General features: G+C 42.2%; 1 protein-coding gene across 4 annotated transcripts in view; it reads right to left on the bottom strand.

The window, feature by feature from the left end:
* ASCC3 (activating signal cointegrator 1 complex subunit 3) overlaps positions 1–11,126 on the bottom strand; it is a 282,281-nt gene extending 271,155 nt beyond the window's left edge. For all 4 annotated transcript variants that reach the window (XR_013956598.1, XM_080615418.1, XM_080615419.1 and 1 more), the window contains exon 1: positions 10,991–11,126. The gene's annotated coding sequence lies outside the window, so the exon portion shown is untranslated. The remainder of the gene's footprint in view (positions 1–10,990) is intronic.
* Positions 11,127–18,111: the final 6,985 nt, after the last annotated feature.

Below are 18,111 nucleotides of genomic sequence, written 5' to 3'. Positions count from 1 at the left end.
TCTAATTTTCAGCAAAAGGCTCAGACATCACACTGGAATTCTCCCAAGTTGTCTAGGTCAAATATTGCTGATCTCCAGTCAAGGCAGGATCACTCTTTGAAAAGAAGATGTCAAGACTAAGGAATATGTACTCAGGAAGAAACAGTGACTGCCTGTCTTTGAAAGGAGGATGTCAAGATTAAGGAATATGTACTCGGGATGAAACAGTGACTGCCTCATGCACCGTATTCATCTCAGTGAATACCAGACTTCAAACAAATGCTTCAGCATAATGAGGAGGCATAACAGTGGCTGTGTGCACCATCCTTCATATAAGAGACAGTTTCAGGATCTTAATTATTTCAGTCATTAAACAAAAAAAAAATCCCATCCTAAAAAAAAAAAATAATGGAACTGCAAGCCATGCATTCAATAGAGTATTTTTCCAGATTCTCCCTCTCACAATCTTAGCCATCCACATAGGATGAAACACCAGCTGCCTAACACTTCCTGCTAGCATCAGCTAGAGAGGCGTTTCCTGTGATTATGCCCAATACAGTTTTGGTGTGATGTCAAACGCGTGGCTTGGCTCAATAATGCGTCCATTTTAGATGTGCTTTTATATCATTAATTAGGATAACTGTTGTTCTAGAAGAGAAAAAAAAAAAAAAAAAGAAAAAGCAATCCTTTTTTCAGGATAACTCATCTTTCTTTTCCAAGAATGTAAGACATAGTTCATTTGTTAGCCTGAGAAATATCTGCATTTTTATACCCCATCACCATTTTATTCACTGCAGGAAGAGACAAGCTGCATTCCAAGTGATAGAGACTTAAAAGAGTTGCCTTACATGTGCAGATTCACTATATATGAATCTCCAACATATATACCATGTGTGCTCATTTAAACACTAGGCATGAACAGCAAATCCAAGTGACTGTGTGTTTTTGCTTTAGCTTAATAGGGGGCTTCTACGCCTTTCTCTTTCACACCTTGCCATCATGAGAGGTTGAAAATAACCTCAGAGGGTTCAACTTACTCTATTCCAGCAAACTTTGTCACTGAAGGAAAAGCAGGAGGTGTATGGAACTTAAATACAGAGGTACACAGCCAAAGGAAGTAAAGAGAGGATGAAAAACAGTGAGAGAAAGAAAAAAACACTGAGCTAACAACAGTTAAGTAACGCATGTCACATCACATCAAAGATGGCTGAAAGGATGTGGGATGTACTTCAGAACTATAACTGCTGTAATAACACATACATAATTGCATAACTGCTGTGATACAACCATGCTAAAGCACCTGTTCAGATGGTAGTAAGAAAGTCTTCACAACGCATTGCTGTGCTGAAAACACAAGGGTAAAGCCTCCAACACTAACTACTGGCCCCACAGATGACATTACCAGATTCTTTACAACTCAGCTTCAGGAGGTAAAAGAATTCCTTATAAGAATAGCTAAGGTTTCACACACAAAAAAAAAATTAACGGAACAAACACCTTGAGGTCACTGCACACAGGTACAACTGTGCTACTACCTGAGTATGAAAAGTTATACAAGTAATAATTAGCAAGCGTAATAGGCTTACTGTAGCAGAAAACCACTAATAAACACTTTGACCTTTCTTCAGAGCCTTAATGGGAAGGCAAGAACAGGAAAAATATGTATTTCTCTGCTGTGCACAGGCTGCTTTAAAGACAACATTCTGTGCAGATCAAGTCAAACCTTTAAACGTTACAGAACCTGTGAAAACAAGTTCTTCACAGAACACCAGGTTGTAAGGGACCTCAAGAATCATCTGGTCTAACCTCTCATGGCAAAAGGACAGTCTAGAAAAGATGGTCCAGCACCCTGTCCTGCTGAAACCTAGAAGTGCCCAATGTTGGGGAATCCACCACTTCCCTAGGGAGACTGTTCCACTAGCCGATTGTTAAATAAAAATACCTTTAAACAGTGCTCAACTATTGAAGACAGACATAGTCCCATAAAGTAATCTTATTAGAGACAAAGTCCCTTGTCTCATCTTCAGAGATCACAAGCCACACAGGCACTTCAAACAGCACATCACCTATTTGATGCTCAGCAGATGACAGCTGCCTTACTGATAATTTATTATTAGAGTTTAGAATTAGAACTTTAAAAAACTGTAGTGCTGTATTACTGGAATATTACAATGTCTGCAAACTGGAACCAAAACTAACAGCTGCTGCCCACCCCTCCTAGGCTAACTATAGTGCTGGCAATACAAGCAAGAGGATACTTTCAGAAAGACACCTGTAGGGATTTCCACAGTGAGAAAACCTTTTAACTATCTTTTCACAAAGCTTGTAAATATCAGAAGTATATCTTATTCTATCAGAAAACGGGGAGGAAAACAAAAATTGAGGCATAATATTGCTATACTTGGCCAACACCATGAAAAGGAAAATTGATCCATTATGTCTCTAGTAATCTGAGGAGGTTAAAGCAGGATTTTTTCAAGTTGTGGATTTTTTGAAATGGTTGCGTTTCTAGAGGCGTAGTCACATTCCGTCAGAATGTATGTAAAATTTCTTAAAATGCATTTTAGAAAAATTGTACTGTAAGCTAAGAAATATGCACAAGTCTAGATTCTCCTATTTAATAACTAAAAGCCTTTGAGCAAACATCTGAGTATTTCGCACAGCAGATATACAAACTGTTCAGATTTATGGAATCAACTTTAAAGTTGGAAAAAATTTAACTCCTTTTCAGAACTTCCCATAAACAAAAATGCCACATTAACAGGAAAATTATATAACCAAGCATTTCATTTATATTGATGCTTCAGAGGCAACACAGCTCATATGAGGTCATGCTCAGCAATAAAAATTCAGGGGAAGGAGAAGCAAGGCAACGGCAACATCCATGCTTAAAGCAACTGCTAAATGTCACCTATTTTCTCCCTGTCTTGCAGCAGAAGGGATGGAATGAGAGGCTGGGTGAGCATTTGGCTGCTGTTTGGGGTCAACTCACCACAAATAATAAATTTCTTGAAAGAAATGGAAGAAAGGACTTTCAGAGATCTTCTTTACTCTTCCCCAGTCATTCAGGGGGTAGACAAATTGTTCCCCCTTAGAGCAGAAAACTAAGAATTCACATTTCTTTCACAAATAAATCAGAATCCAGTTTTGAAATAGAGACTGACTAAGCAACCCAGCTCCGCAGTCTTCACCAGTTTGAAAGAAATGAATGGTTGATAGATATAAATGGTTTTAAATTAGATAGATAGATAGATATTAGATAGATATTAATGGTTTTAAGAAATATTTGAACACATAAAAGTCACTACTATACAAACTCACCTTCTTACTCTCAACTTCTTCAAAATCTGGTTTACAACTGGAAACCTGAAACTGACTCTACAAATCACCCAATAAATGATTCAATCACCAACCTTTAATTCCATGATAATCTATTCTTACTCTATGACCAGTTCATGATTAAGAGTAAGACCTGCAATATCAGATTCCATTTCTTTTTCAGGCCAAACTTCCAACATTCCTTTGGACAAGGAGGAGTAACATGGTTCATAGTAAATACATGCCACTGAACAAATGACGGGAAAGTCTAGGGAGGCGTTAAATCCATATGCCTAAACTATGATCCTAAACTCGGCATACAATGAAAGGGGAGAGCTAGCAACTTTTCCCTTCCTAAATTGGCATTCTCCACCTTTCTGTTAAAAGATAGTCTTCTCTAGCATCAACAAGATTTAATAAGCCAGAAAAAGAACATGAGTTTTAATTTGCATGTCACAGATATGCACTCAGCTAGAGGCTGGCCGCCAAACTTTAGTCCACATGTTAATGAACTGAATAAAAAACTGAGAACACCAACTGCCCTTTCAGCAAGGACAAATGGTAAATGCCCAAGCAGTCCAGCATAGCCACTGTAGCCTAACTGAATATTTCTTGGTTTCTCCCTAGCCTAATGGATTTTCAACAAATTATACATTGTTGTGTATAACTTCAAGAGAATATTCTATACCAAGGGACTAGAAGAACCCCCATGAGCATAGGGCATAGATATCTTCCACACCACTGGTTAATTCAGTGAGCGCCATTACCATAGAACCAGAAGGTGCTGCTACATCTTCCATCAATCATGTTTTTAGGTGTCTGTGCAAAGTGTTGGGGTGGGATGACCTTGGCCATCAGCCAAGCAGTGACAAAGCCACCAGTTCACCACCACAACAGTGGGATACAGGAGAAAACAGGAACAACAGTAAGAAAACTTAAGGGCTGAGATAGAGAAAGCTTAACAGAGGAAGCAAGGAAAAAAAAAACTAACCCATCCCACACCAAAACCAACCAAACACACACAAGTGAAGGCAAAGAAATTGCTCACTGCACAGGTGACCAATCTCCAAACAATGGACACCTTGGGAGCAAAACAAACAAAAAACCAACTAAGCAAACAAAACACTCGTTTTTATTTCTGACCAAGAAAACATACAGCATGGAATACGCATTTGGTCAGTTGGGGTCTAATGTCCCAGCTGTGTCACCACCCATCCTCTTGCCCACCCCCAGCCTACTCACTAGGCAGGCAGGGTAGGAAACTGAAAGCCTTGATGCTGTGTAAGCACCGCTCAGCAACAACAAAAACACTGTTCTAATATCAACACTGTTTCAGCCACATATCTAAAGCACTATGACTATGATGAAAGTTAACTCTTAAACCCAGTATAAGAACATACTCACATTGCTTTGTGCAGAGACAATCAAATTCCTCAAAGAGGGATAAGCATAAAGAATACCCTAACTGTAGATCCCCATAGGGATTTTGCTTGCAATAAACAGGAAATTGCTCATTTCTGTGATGTGATCAGGTGTTTGAAAAACAAGAATGGGTGAGTACAGAATGACTATTGCTCATAATTTAAGAATAAGGAGGCACATGATAAAACTGAACATTACGGTGAAAACAATAGCAAGTGAAATGCCTTTCTGATGTAGAACATAATTAACTCTGAGAATTCATCACCACAAGATGCCCAAAAGACAGAAAGTTCAAGTACACTCAGAAAATAATTAGATGAATTAATGGAAGTCAGATACTTTGGTAGTTACTGAACTCAAGAGCTTAGAGACAGATCATCAGTTATTTAAATCACTGAAAGGTAATATGAAAACGAAGGCACCACTGTATTTCCCCACATTCCCTCTTTTTTTTTCAGTATACCAACTAAGCACCTGCTATTGGCACTACAAGACAGAGACACTAGACAAACATTTTATTTGAAGACACAGCTACAGGGTGAGATGACAACAGAAATTCTGAGATTACAATTTGCAATTTAGGAGCCTTATGTCTGTCTCTAAACCTGTTTATGGGTTCAATCCTTGTCTCCTTCTCAAGTCAGACTTCAGCTATCATATTTCTAACAAACTTCCAACTACACATTATAGATAATTTTTTAAACTGCTTCAATTAGATAATTTTGTCCAAATTAGAGATTAGATTTCTGGGTTGTTTTTTTTTTTTTTTTCTCTCTTTTCTCCAAACATTAAAGCATAATTTGGTTTAAAAAAAAAGTGCATAGGCTGGAAAGTGCTCCACACCAACTTCAACAATTGTTACTGAAAACAATTTACCAGGAAAACATAAAGCTGTTATTTAGAGTAATAAGAACCTCTAGCAGATTTTGTAGTGAGGAAAAATACACCTGTTCAGTACTCAAAACACTAATGGGGGCCTTAAGCATCACACATTTAACAGCTTCCAAATAAACTTTACATTGTAACTACCCAGCCACAGACAGCATGTGCCTTTCCTTCCCCCAGCACCTTCCCACCCTAACAGCAGCTTCTGTAAGAGCACAGGAAGAACAGGGACCAGCCTGAGCTTAGTTCAGTATTTATAAAGGATAACTTTTTCAGAGAAAGAGTTGTAGTTTAACAAGAACTGCAAAAATACACACTGGTGCTTTACACAGGAAGAATTTTCTATTAGTGCTGCATAAAAAGATTTTTCAACTTTGTTCTTCCTGACTGCACGCAGCATGGGGAATAAGCAGGAGGAGTTAGAAACCTGTGTTCGGTCAGTAGATTATGATCTGGTGGCAATTACAGAGACATGGTGGGACAGCTCACATGACTGGAATGTGCTCATGGAGGGCTATGTCCTTTTCAGGAAAGACAGGCCAGCCAGGCGAGGTGGTGGAGCTGCTCTTTACGTGAGAGAGCAACTACAATGTACTGAGTACTGTTCTGGCACAGATGAGGAGCAGGTTGAGAGTCTATGGGTGAGAATTAAGGGGCAGGCTGGCAGGGGTGATACTGTTGTGGGTGTCTGTTATAGGCCACCAGATCAGGGTGAGGAAGTTGACGAGGCCTTCTACAGGCAGCTGAGAGCGGCCTCACAGTCACAGGCCATGGTCGTCGTGGGGGATTTTAACTTCCCAGATGTTTGCTGGAAAGACTACTCAGCCTGCCATCCACAGTCCAGGAGGTTCCTCCAGTGCATCGATGATAACTTCCTCATGCAAATGGTGGATGAGCCGACCAGGAGAGGAGCACTGCTGGATCTCATCCTCACTAACAAGGAGGGTCTAGTTGAAGCAGTAAAGGTTGAGGGCTGCCTCGGTTGTAGCGACCATGAAATGGTGGAGTTCAGGATCTCGTGCGGCAGGAACAGAATAGCAAGCAGAATTGCAACCCTGGACTTCAGCAGGCCAAACTTTGGCCTTTTCAAACAATTGCTGGGGGAAATCCCATGGGTAAAGCTGCTCGATGGTAAAGGGGCCCAAGATAGTTGGCTAGCATTCAAGGACTGCTTCTACCAAGCTCAAGATCAAAGCAGCCTGACACGTAGGAAGTCAAGGAAGGGAGCCAGGAGACCTGCATGGTTACACAAGGAACTGCTGGGTAAGCTCAAATGGAAGAGGAGAGTTTACAGATCATGGAAGGAGGGGCTGGCCACTTGGGAAGAATATAAGGCTGCTCCTAGAGGATGTAGGGAGGCAGCTAGGAAAGCTAAGGCCTCCTTAGAATTAAACCTGGCGAGAGGGGTCAAGGACAACAGAAAGAGCTTTTTCAAATATATGGCAGATAAAACCAACACCAGAGGTAATGTAGGCCCACTGATGAACGGGATGGGTGCCCTGCTGACAGAAGATACTGAGAAGGCAGAGTTGCTGAATGCCTTCTTTGTCTCTCTCTACTCTGCTGGAGGCAGTCCTGAGGAGCCCCGTACCCCTGAGGACCCAGAGGAAATCGAGAAATTGGAGGAGTTTGCCTTAGTCGATGAGGACTGGGGTAGGGACCAATTAAGCAATCTGGACATCCATAAATCCATGGGTCCTGATGGGATGCACCCCCGGGTACTGAGGGAGCTGGCTGAAGTCATCGCTAGACCACTCTCCATCATCTTTGCCAAGTCTTAGGAAACGGGAGAGGTGCCTGAGGACTGGAGGAAAGCAAATGTCGCTCCAATCTTCAAAAAGGGAGAGAAGGAGGACCCGGGTAACTATAGACCGGTCAGCCTCACCTCCATCCCTGGAAAACTGATGGAACACCTTATCCTTGGTGTCATCTCAAGGCATATCAAGGATAAGAGGGTCATTAGGGGCAGTCAACATGGCTTCACCAAGGGGAAGACGTGCCTGACCAACCTCATAGCCTTTTATGAAGACAGAACAAGGTGGCTGGATTATGGCAGAGCAGTGGATGTGGTCTACCTTGACTTCAGTAAAGCGTTTGACACAGTCTCCCACAGCATCCTCACAGCTAAACTGAGGAAGTGTGGTCTGGATGAACATGCGGTGAGGTGGACTGCGAACTGGCTGAAGGACAGAAGCCAGAGAGTTGTGGTCAATGGGGCGGAGTCTAGTTGGAGGCCGGTATCTAGTGGAGTGCCTCAAGGGTCAGTGCTGGGGCCAGTATTATTCAGTATCTTCATCAATGACCTGGATGAGGGAATTGAGTGTACTGTCAGCAAGTTTGCTGATGACACTAAGCTGGGAGGAGTGGTTGACACACCAGAAGGCTGTGCTGCCATCCAGCGAGACCTGGACTGGCTGGAGAGTTGGGCAGGGAGAAACTTGATGAAATATAACAAGGGAAAGTGTAGAGTCCTGCATCTGGGCAGGAACAACCCCAGGTTCCAGTACAGGTTGGGGAATAACCTATTAGAGAGCAGTGAAGGGGAAAGGGACCTGGGGGTCCTGGTGGACAGCAGGATGACCATGAGCCAACACTGTGCCCTTGTGGCCAGGAAGGCCAATGGCATCCTGGGGTGTATTAGAAGGGGGGTGGTCAGTAGCTCAAGAGAGGTTCTCCTTCCTCTCTACTCTGCCCTGGTGAGACCACATCTGGAATATTGTGTCCAGTTCTGGGCCCCTCAGTTCAAGAAGGACAGGGAACTGCTGGAGAGAGTCCAACGCAGGGCGACAAAGATGATTAAGGGAGTGGAGCATCTCCCTTATGAGGAAAGGCTGAGGGAGCTGGGTCTTTATAGTTTGGAAAAGAGGAGACTGAGGGGTGACCTTATTAGTGTATATAAATATATAAAGGGGGAGTGTCACGAGGATGGAGCCAGGCTCTTCTCGGTGACGACTAATGGTAAGACAAGGGGTAGTGGGCTCAAACTGGAACACAAGAGGTTCCACTTAAATTTAAGAAACTTCTCAGTGAGGGTGACGGAACACTGGAACAGGCTGCCCAGGGAGGTTGTGGACTCTCCTTCTCTGGAGACATTCAAAACTCGCCTGGATGTCTTCCTGTGTAACCTCATCTAGGTGTTCCTGCTCCGGCAGGGGGATTGGACTAGATGATACTTTGAGGTCCCTTCCAATTCCTAATATTCTGTGATTCTGTGACTGTAGCACTAAGACTACACTTCTTAAATCTGTAAATGATATTGAGATGCAAGGGACTGCAACTATTTTAGAGGCCAAACTACAAATTACAATTATCCTGAAAGAACTATATCCAACATGGACAGAAAACATTTTACATTAAAGCAAGAGGAAGAACCGCAAAAACGGGATGCAAAGAAATAAACGCATTAGTTTCAGTTTTGCAGAAATGCATCTACAGACTACAGCAAGTGACAATGATAATGTTATTTGTCACGCTGAAAATATGGAAAGACATGGAAAGACAGGAAACATTAATATTTAAAGACAAGAGTGAGGCCTTAAAATATATTAAGTTGTCCCTCCACTAGTCAGTATTAAAAGACTCCATTAGAGTACTGTTGACTTGGTTGTGCACCCTGTCTCTAGAAAGATGCAGTGGAGGATAAGAAAAATGACCAACAATTTAGAAGAAATTACTGACTAGGAAAGGTATACTCAGGTTAGACAGGTCACTGAAAGGAGAAACACACTGATGTATTTCAACGACATGCGTGTCAGCTACAGAAAGGAAGGAACAAGAAAGCAAAGGCACCAAAAAGAGCAATGTGCGCTCCTGATAATTTTAAAACCGGAAAGCATACCTCAGGTTCAGCTTCCAAGAAAGCTCCATAAACATAGAACTGCCAGAACAAAATTCTGCCATTTGACAATTTCTTATCTTCTCTCTGATTCAATGAAACTAGTGATCTCACCTATTCCAAAGGTCAAGGTAGCTTTTAGAGAAAACTGAGCAGGTCTAATATTTAAACCAACTTATACAATGTTTAAAGGCCCTAGTTGGGAGTTAGTCAGTGTTCCCATATAAATAGGAAGAGAGTTCCTCCAAATACCTACACACCTAATTCCAGGATGATGCAAGTTTACTCTGTCATGACCAGAAGCATGTCAGATCCAAAGGAAATTATTTTATTACAGCGCCTGCTGAAAAGCAGTGTGTGTTTAGTTAGACTCAGCAGCTCACTGATATAATTAACACTGCCTTCAGATGAAAGCCAGCTTGCAACTGAACTGATGGCTAGTTTTGTTTTCTTCCTCCTAAAAATTTATCTCTGCAACCTACTATGTGGACATAAGCCTTGCTGTATCTTCTCTGGAATTGCTAGTATTTTTTTTCTACCCATTGACTAGACTCAAGTCGAATCCATTCTCAAGAAGATAACTAAGCTTGACTAGTAGATCCCTTCTCTGCAAAAGTGAAAATTACCAGTCCCATTTCAACAGTACTATTTCAGAGTAAATTCTTTAAAAAACCTGAAAACTGTAAACAATCTCCACAAATGTTAGCATATTAAAAACAACAAATTGTAAGTCCAGAACTCATAAAAACTTCTAAATAAAGGCACTGTTTGACTCCAAACATGACACACCCTCCTGAAGCACCTGAAGGGTAAGCCCTAGGACGCTAGAAATTGTCATGCACTTCACCAACTCTACAAAGCTGTCAGCCCACCATCACCAACCAAAATGAAACAAATAGTATTTGAAAGGGGAAAACACTCCCCACGACCACGTGCCTGTTTTGCACTCTTCATTTCTAGTTTTCTACATTTATTAGTACAAGTAGTAAAAAATGAAAGTACTCAGGCCTGTTCAACACCCGTGCCGTTCCCCACTTGACAACAGTCCTGCCCCCGCTTCACTAAGCACTCCGAGGGCAAGACCTGAAGCAGAACGAGAGGAAAACGGGACCCCGCCTTTATTACTGAACTCGTATCACTCGCCCGGCAGATCTAGGCCCCGGCCCCGCTGCCAGACCACGGCACGCCGCCCGCCATCGTCAGGCCCCTGCCGGGAGGTGCCAAGCTCTGGCTCCGGCTAGCGGCCTCGCTGGCACGAAACGGCCGGAATCCGTCGGCAGCGCAGCCTTCTTCCTCAGGCCCACCCTTTCTCCTTTGGGGGCGGCGGGCAAAGACCCGCGCACTGCCGCCGGGGCACCGCCGGGCCGGGCGGACCCACTCCTCACCGAGGGGGCCAGACCGGGGCTCCGCTACAACCGCGGCGCAGAGCAATGTTCGTCTCCTCTGCCGAAGCGCGGCGAGCTCTATCCAACCCCCAGGCCACCGCCAGCCGCCACCGCACCACCCGCACCCGCCGAGTCCCGACCCCTGCCCGCTGAGCCCGCCGCGCACCTGCCTTCCGGCCCGCCGGTTCCGTTGCCGCGAAGAGCCGGCGCGGGGCGACACTGCCGTAAAGAAAGCAGGCGGGGTTAGGCAAGGCGAGGCTAGACCGGTCGTTGTGGCCAGGCCGTACCGCTGCCCCGTTCCCTCCCTCCAGCTCCTCCGCAGCACGGAAAGGCAGCGCAATGCGCAGGCCTACCTCGGACACAGACCACTCTCCGTCTTCCTCCTGGCCCGCGGCCTTTTCTGTGTAGGCAGACACCGTATTGCGGCTGCAGTGCCTCCCGATCCGGGTGATTGCTGTATGATCAAATACACGCTCAGGGCTGCCGCGTTAGGCCATCAGGCTTTCCCGGGAATGGATTTCCGCGATTCTCAGTCCTCTGCTATTCACCGGCTCGGCTGTACCTGCACACCCACTGCTCCCTAGATCATGTCTGCACACCGATGCCCTACGTGGTTTTCCACAGTCTTGTGTGTTCCTGATCAATGGGTTTCTAATTGGTAAAATTATGCTAAAGATGGCTGTGCGTCCCTGGCAGTGTTCAAGGCCAGGTTGGACACACCCTCGGGCGACATGAGCTAATGCAAGGTGTCTGTGGCTATAGCAGTGAGGTTGCAACTAGGTGATACTAGGGTCCTTTCCAACCCAAACCATTCTGTTATTCTATGACTGAAGAATGAGCAATGTCAGATAATTTTAGGACAAAACCAGATTTTAAGATAAAAATGCTCACTTGAGTGCTTGGATGTCTGTATGCAAATACATCTGGACTCTTAGGAAGCCTCCAACTGGGTAACTTAGTATTCTGATAATTGACTTCTGGTTTCTCAAGTGTCTTATCTTGTGCTCTGCCTTGCAAAGCATGTAACAGCACTATCTTCTCTGATCACTGAACTGCTTTCATCTATGCAATTCTAGCAAGTATTTTGCTCATATAAAAAAAAGGCAAGCTCTCAGGTACACATGCCTGTTTTTGTATTTGTACAGTTTTTCAACTGTTCAAAAATGATGCCTCCAGGAAAACGGTAACGTATTCTATCCCTCACTAAAAAGAGAGAAACATACGTAGGTTAGGGGTTTGGTAGACAGTCATGTGGAACTGGTTATGGTTCTAGAACACTTAAAGCATTTGACTAGTCTAAAACTGAAATCTTGAATTTTTGCCACCTCTATTTAGTCATCGTCTTATTAAAAATCTTCATAGTAGACTAATAAAGAGTAAGTAATTAAGCTCCTGTAACTTGATGTTAGATATCTCAGGATTTCAGTCTTTGTAGCATAATTTTGCAACAGTATTCTCAAATCAAATGGGCATGTTTTATAAATACGGTATTTTGTATTTCTGATGTACAGATGTGTCAGGCAAAGCTAAACGCAATTAAAAAAGAAAGCAGATCCTCACAAATTCTTCCAATACTCTTCAGTTTTCAAGGGAAGTTTTTATATTCTTTCTGAGCGCAAATGATAATGCAGAGTAAGAGCTAGTCACTGGCATATTGCTTTCCTTAAGGTAGGGGGGAATTCCATTACTGACTTGTCAATCAAAGCTGTTACTTAACAAATTCTACGGTTTTACCTTTCCTTCCTAGCTTCTTGAAACATGCAGTTCACATAAAAGCAAGTTTCCAGCCTAACCAAACGAAGACTGTTTCTTATCATAGAAGAGAGACAGAGGCAATACTGAGGCAATATGTATACTTCTGTCTATAGACAAAAAAAATAGTATAATTTGAAGGTTTTCTAACAGATAAACAGCAACAGAGGGATACTTAATGACTGGGGGGGGGGGGTTTACTAGACATTCAGGATGGATTTTACAAAACTAACCTTGGCAAGGAATAACTTGGCTTTGCAAGGTCATGTTACCCATGGATGTCGTAAGATCACAGACTTTGTAGCTTTGTCTATGTTGTGCTCAACATCTTGTTTATCAGCAAAAGAGAACTCACCATATATACAATAAGAATTGACTTTCAGCCCAATTAATGTTTTAACAGTTTAACAATCCAAGTTGTCTCCTTGAGAAAAGTCTCTCTTTTATAACACAGCGAAAACCTTCGTAGTATCTACCCTTTTGTGTTATGATCACTTTTAAAATGTTCCTCTGGGTCCTAAGGGGCCTATTTGTCCCTGTCAAGGAGAATGCAGGAGGGGCTTACAAGATGTTAGCAACATGAGAGCTTCCCTCAGGATAATGTTCCCGCTGGGAGGGTTCTTTTTCCCAGGAGGAGCATAATTTTCCTGCTTTCTTTCTCCCATCTTGTAACCTGAATGTGTTTATTTTTATATGTTTTCTGAACACAATCTGCCTTCTCAATAGCTCCCACTTCAAGTGTGGGAGTTGCCCAACAGCCTCCCCAGCCTCAGTTGTCAGAAATGACTGTCATTTTGTACAAACTGACTACCTTAATTTGTCAGACCGCTACCAGATGTGGTGTTCACCAAGCTTAAGATAAAACACATCATGCTGTAGTCACTTGACCACTAGACAACTGTTAAAGCAAGCTAAAACCAACTCAGGCTGAGACAAGCCTAGACAAGTTCTGAGATTGCTCTGTCAAGTCAATACAAAGCCTGAGGTCTTCTACTAGTTAGAAAAAGCAAAGCAAAGCAAAACAAAACAAAACTCCACATTTACTGGGTTATGTTTGTTTCCTCAGATTGGAAAATGTTGAAAATTTACATTTTTGTAGCTCTTTGATTGTTCTTTACATTCCTGTCTTGTTCTTTGTTTGACTGTTATGCCTCTTGCAGATGCAATAAAAAAAAGTGTAAAATAGCCTCTCTCTGTCTTTTGCATAAAATCCTTCCAGCATAGCCATGTGAGTTCTAGCTTGAATTTTAGACAATGGTTTCAGTGAAGTAGGCCCAAAATTGTAGGATCTGGGAAGCAAGAAATGTATCTGACTTTAAGTTAGTGAAATATCATGCAAATTTACATGAGGGAACTCACGACTGTTATTTGTCACTTAATGTTTTTCTTAACCAACCAATATTGCATTCATAGTTAAATGAGTTTTTCATACAGAGAGCAACAGGTACTCTAAGACCTAATCCTAGTTTATGGTAACTGTGAGTATTATTACTTGAATTATTATCTGCAAATGCATTGCAATTTATGGGCTACTGAATTGATTCTTTTATTTCTTTTTAACAAATAAAAACTGATGTTAATATGTGAACCATGAATTTTATAGTTACTTGAAGTGTACTTCAGATTCAGAAAAGAAATGGACTAGTAATTAGAATGACCTTGTTTTTACTTTGACAATAGAACACTTACTAACTTGTTCCAACTAGTTCGATGAATTCAGCCTCTGTTGAAGTTGTAAGACAAACTTGACAGACATCCTTGACTCACTGTTGATCTCTGCTGTGATGAGAGTATCAAGCATTCAAAAATTAACTGCTCTCTGCAGATGCCACTGTTAGCAATGCTGGGAAAAAAATTTTAAATCAGTGTTATTATGTGAGAATAATGCAACTTCTGCAGAAAACATCTAGAACCTCTATTGCCCATGATTACAAAGCAATCATACTGTGCATGGCTGCAACTTCAGTGCTAGCAGAAGTTGGTGTATTGGAAATGCTGTCACTCAAATGAACTATAATTCTTTACAGTCATCTTGTTCCCATGGCTTTTAATACTTTATTTGAAGGTCATCGTGGTGTTTTGACCCTGGCTGGACACCAGGTGCTCACCAAACCTGCTCTGTCACTTGCCTCCTCAGAGAGACAGAGAACAGCTAATGTTGCCCAAAGAAGTTGTGAATGCTCCATTCCTGGCAGTGTTAAAGGCCAGGTTGAAAAAAGCCTTGGGCAACATGTCTAGTGTGAGACACCCCTGCCCATGGCAGGGGGGGCTGGAGCTTGATGATCTTAAGATCCTTTCCAACCCTGACCATTCTATGATTCTATGATTCTACATAGCAAGAAAAACAACAGTATTCTCACCAGATTCCGGAACTAGGACATAGTCAGAATTTGCTCAGTCAGCTACAGTTGCAAATTAATCCCAACACGATTTTCCACTTGCTTCTTCCAAGTTCCATGGCTTCTTCCATCCTCATGGCAGGATGATGGGTATCCCTTTGAGCTCTGCTGAAAATGGGACATCTTTTTCAATGCCAGGTGCTAGGTTGTTGTTAGTGATGCTGCTACATGTTTGCCTTTCTAGCTCATGTCACTCAGTGTAGCACCATAAAAGAAAATAGGCTAGCTTTTGTTCATGGGGTTTGTTTCAGAAATGAATGTGTGAAAGGGGTTGGTAGCTGTGAGAAGCTGGCAATGATCTGCTGTAGCTCAACTGTTCACTGTTTACACAAATTGCTGGCGTATGAAGACAGGCTGAGAAAGTTGGGGCAGTTCAGCCTGGAGAAGAGAAGGCTGCGTGGAGACCTCATAGCAGCCTTCCAGTATCTGAAGGGGGCCTACAAGGATAGTGGGGATGGACTATTCATCAGGGACTGTAGTGACAGGACAAGGGGTAACGGGTTCAAACTTAAACAGGGGAAGTTTAGATTGGATATAAGGAAGAAATTCTTTCCTGTGAGGGTGGTGAGGCACTGGAATGGGTTGCGCAGGGAGGTTGTGAATGTTCCATCCTTGACGGTGTTCAAGGCCAGGTTGGATGAGGCCTTGGGTGGCATGGTTTAGTGTGAGGTGTCCCTGCCCATGGCAGGGGGGTTAGAACTAGATGATCTTAAGGTCCTTTCCAACCCTAACTATTCTATGATTCTATGATTTTATGTAAATCTTAACAAAGAGAGGACAAGAAACTCTTGGATTTTATATTTTATTTAAAAACTAATTTGGGATTATATCCAGATTATTGTTGTGTAATTTTTCATATTAAGAGGTTTCTCAGAGGCCTGTGAAGCTTCTACAGAAACACAAAATGACACAAGATGGGATAGTGCTATAGGGATTTGTGTCACAAATACCTCAGGGACGGAGAAGGCTGTTCCTACAAGCAGCAAAGCAGTAACCTCAGAGACATGACAAAGTAATTTCTAGCTAGGAATTTGTAAGTCCTGCTTAGTCACTAACTTGGAGAATGACTTCAGCCAAAGCATTTTGAAAATTATTAATTAAAAGAATATTCCAGCATATCTGATGAGACACAGACATCAATATTTGTCCTGTTTGGAAGTGGAATCGTCAATTAGAAAGAAAAATAGAGTGAAGCTGGCAGACACTTAGAAGAGTGCTGCCTGAGGACATTGAAAGACAGAGCTGTCCCAGTATGCGGTGAGTAATATCTTGTGCTTTGTAAATTGCTGAATTTGGTGTGCTCACTTCTGACTTAGAATGGTTGGCATAAAGTAATCAGTAACTAGAGTTTTGAATAGTATGTCTTTTGTTATGGATACCACTGATTTCCACCTATTTATTCAGGGGAATCTTATTAGCCAATAGTCTTTTTTAAGTGCTTCTATTGAAAAAGATGTTGAGATACTCCTGCTAAGATTATTTCTTTGTACCTTATAAAGGATTCGTAAGAATTTTCCAGGTGTTCTTTAACACACATAAAAGTACGATTATCCTTTTGATGTGATCATCGTGCTCCTTCTCCCTTTTGAAGACTATTCAGGGAACCAATTACGTGTATTGGAGATATTTGTGTGAACTGAACAGAAAGACCCTTTGACAGAGTGATCTTATTTAAAGTGTTAATAGTTTGACTCAAGGGATATGATGCTCTTTTGTCACAAAGTGTACATGTTTCTATTAGGTTATGTGGTAAAAAGCGTGTCTGCACATGCAGAAGGGAGCACAGGGAGACTGGCTGGCAGGGCTAACTGAACTACCAACTTTGAGGACACCCTGACCAGACCTCTGTCAGGGCATCCCAGGAGAGCCTCAGCCATGGTCCAGGGTGACATCCACCAAAATAAGTCTCTGGAGCGCCTTTCAGGTGGAGGGGGTCACTGCATAGGGCTATGCGATATGTTACGGAGTGCAGGGGAAAGAGCATTTTGGGATTGTGTGAGACTTATAATGTTTAATGAGTGTTTAATGGGGGAGGGAAGGAGATGAATGTAGGTGATTTGGGGAGGAGCAATCATGAGAAGACAGAAGGCTAAGGGGATCAAAAGGGCCAGTTGCAGGTAAACAAGGTTGGTACACTTGCCAAGCTGTACCCTGTACCTGATCAGCCATAAATGGTCAGCCATTACTGTTCATCAGCCAAAGATCAGCTAGGTGGTATTTAAGATGCTAGAAGAGGTATGGTTTTTTATGCCTCCAGCAGATAAACTTTTGATGCCTTAATCTCCCTAACACTACAGTGCAATTCCTTAACTATAATGTTATATTTCTCCACAAATAAACTACTTCACATTTTTATAAGAATGCATATATCAGTGATGCATAACATTTCTGAAGTCATGATTATTGAATATTGATATTATATGTTAATGTTGTACATAGCATGATTCCTTACTTTGAAGGACATTCACTTTCCTCTGAGTGTCAGATCATCAGATGATCAGCAACTTGTCCTTTTTTTCTGGAAGAATATAATGAAAGCCTGTTAATATTTTGACTCATATTCTTTTTACATGAAGCAAGCAGCTGCAGAAGAGTTCAGATGCCCCAGGAGGGCACACAGTTATCACTGGTGATGGTGTGTTGAAAAGAGAGGACAGAGAATCCACCAGATATTTATGAGATAATAGTAAGGGATGATGCACATTGAAATTAGTTACATGACATTCACGTGGAACTACACAGTTTAGGAAGCTTCAGTTATCTTGAAGGAAGCCAGAAGACAAAAGCCCACATAATCTTCTTAGAGTCATTCTAATAGCACTGAAAAGGTGAAGATACCAGAGGGCAACACTGTTTGCATGGCTGGTGTGAAAGGGAAGGTTTCAGTTTGTTGAACATTTATCCTAAGAGATGGTTGGATTTATAAATACCACAGCTTACTTCTCACATGAAAAAAAAGAACAGTGATAATCTTCTCAACTGGAGATTAGCTGGAGCAACTGTGAGGCTATTAACACAAAAATAGAATAGGAAACTTAATAAGAATGCAAATGTGGTATAAACACAAACTCAGGATGTTGTGATCAAGGTCAACAGATGTGGAAAGAATGCATTTTTGAGTTGCTATATGCTGCTG

Source organism: Psittacula echo (assembly GCF_963264785.1).
Source record: "Psittacula echo genome assembly, chromosome: 4".
In the NCBI taxonomy this organism is placed as follows: domain Eukaryota; kingdom Metazoa; phylum Chordata; class Aves; order Psittaciformes; family Psittacidae; genus Psittacula; species Psittacula echo.
Note: the sequence above shows the minus strand (reverse complement) of the source record. Positions and strands in the feature narration are given on the sequence as shown.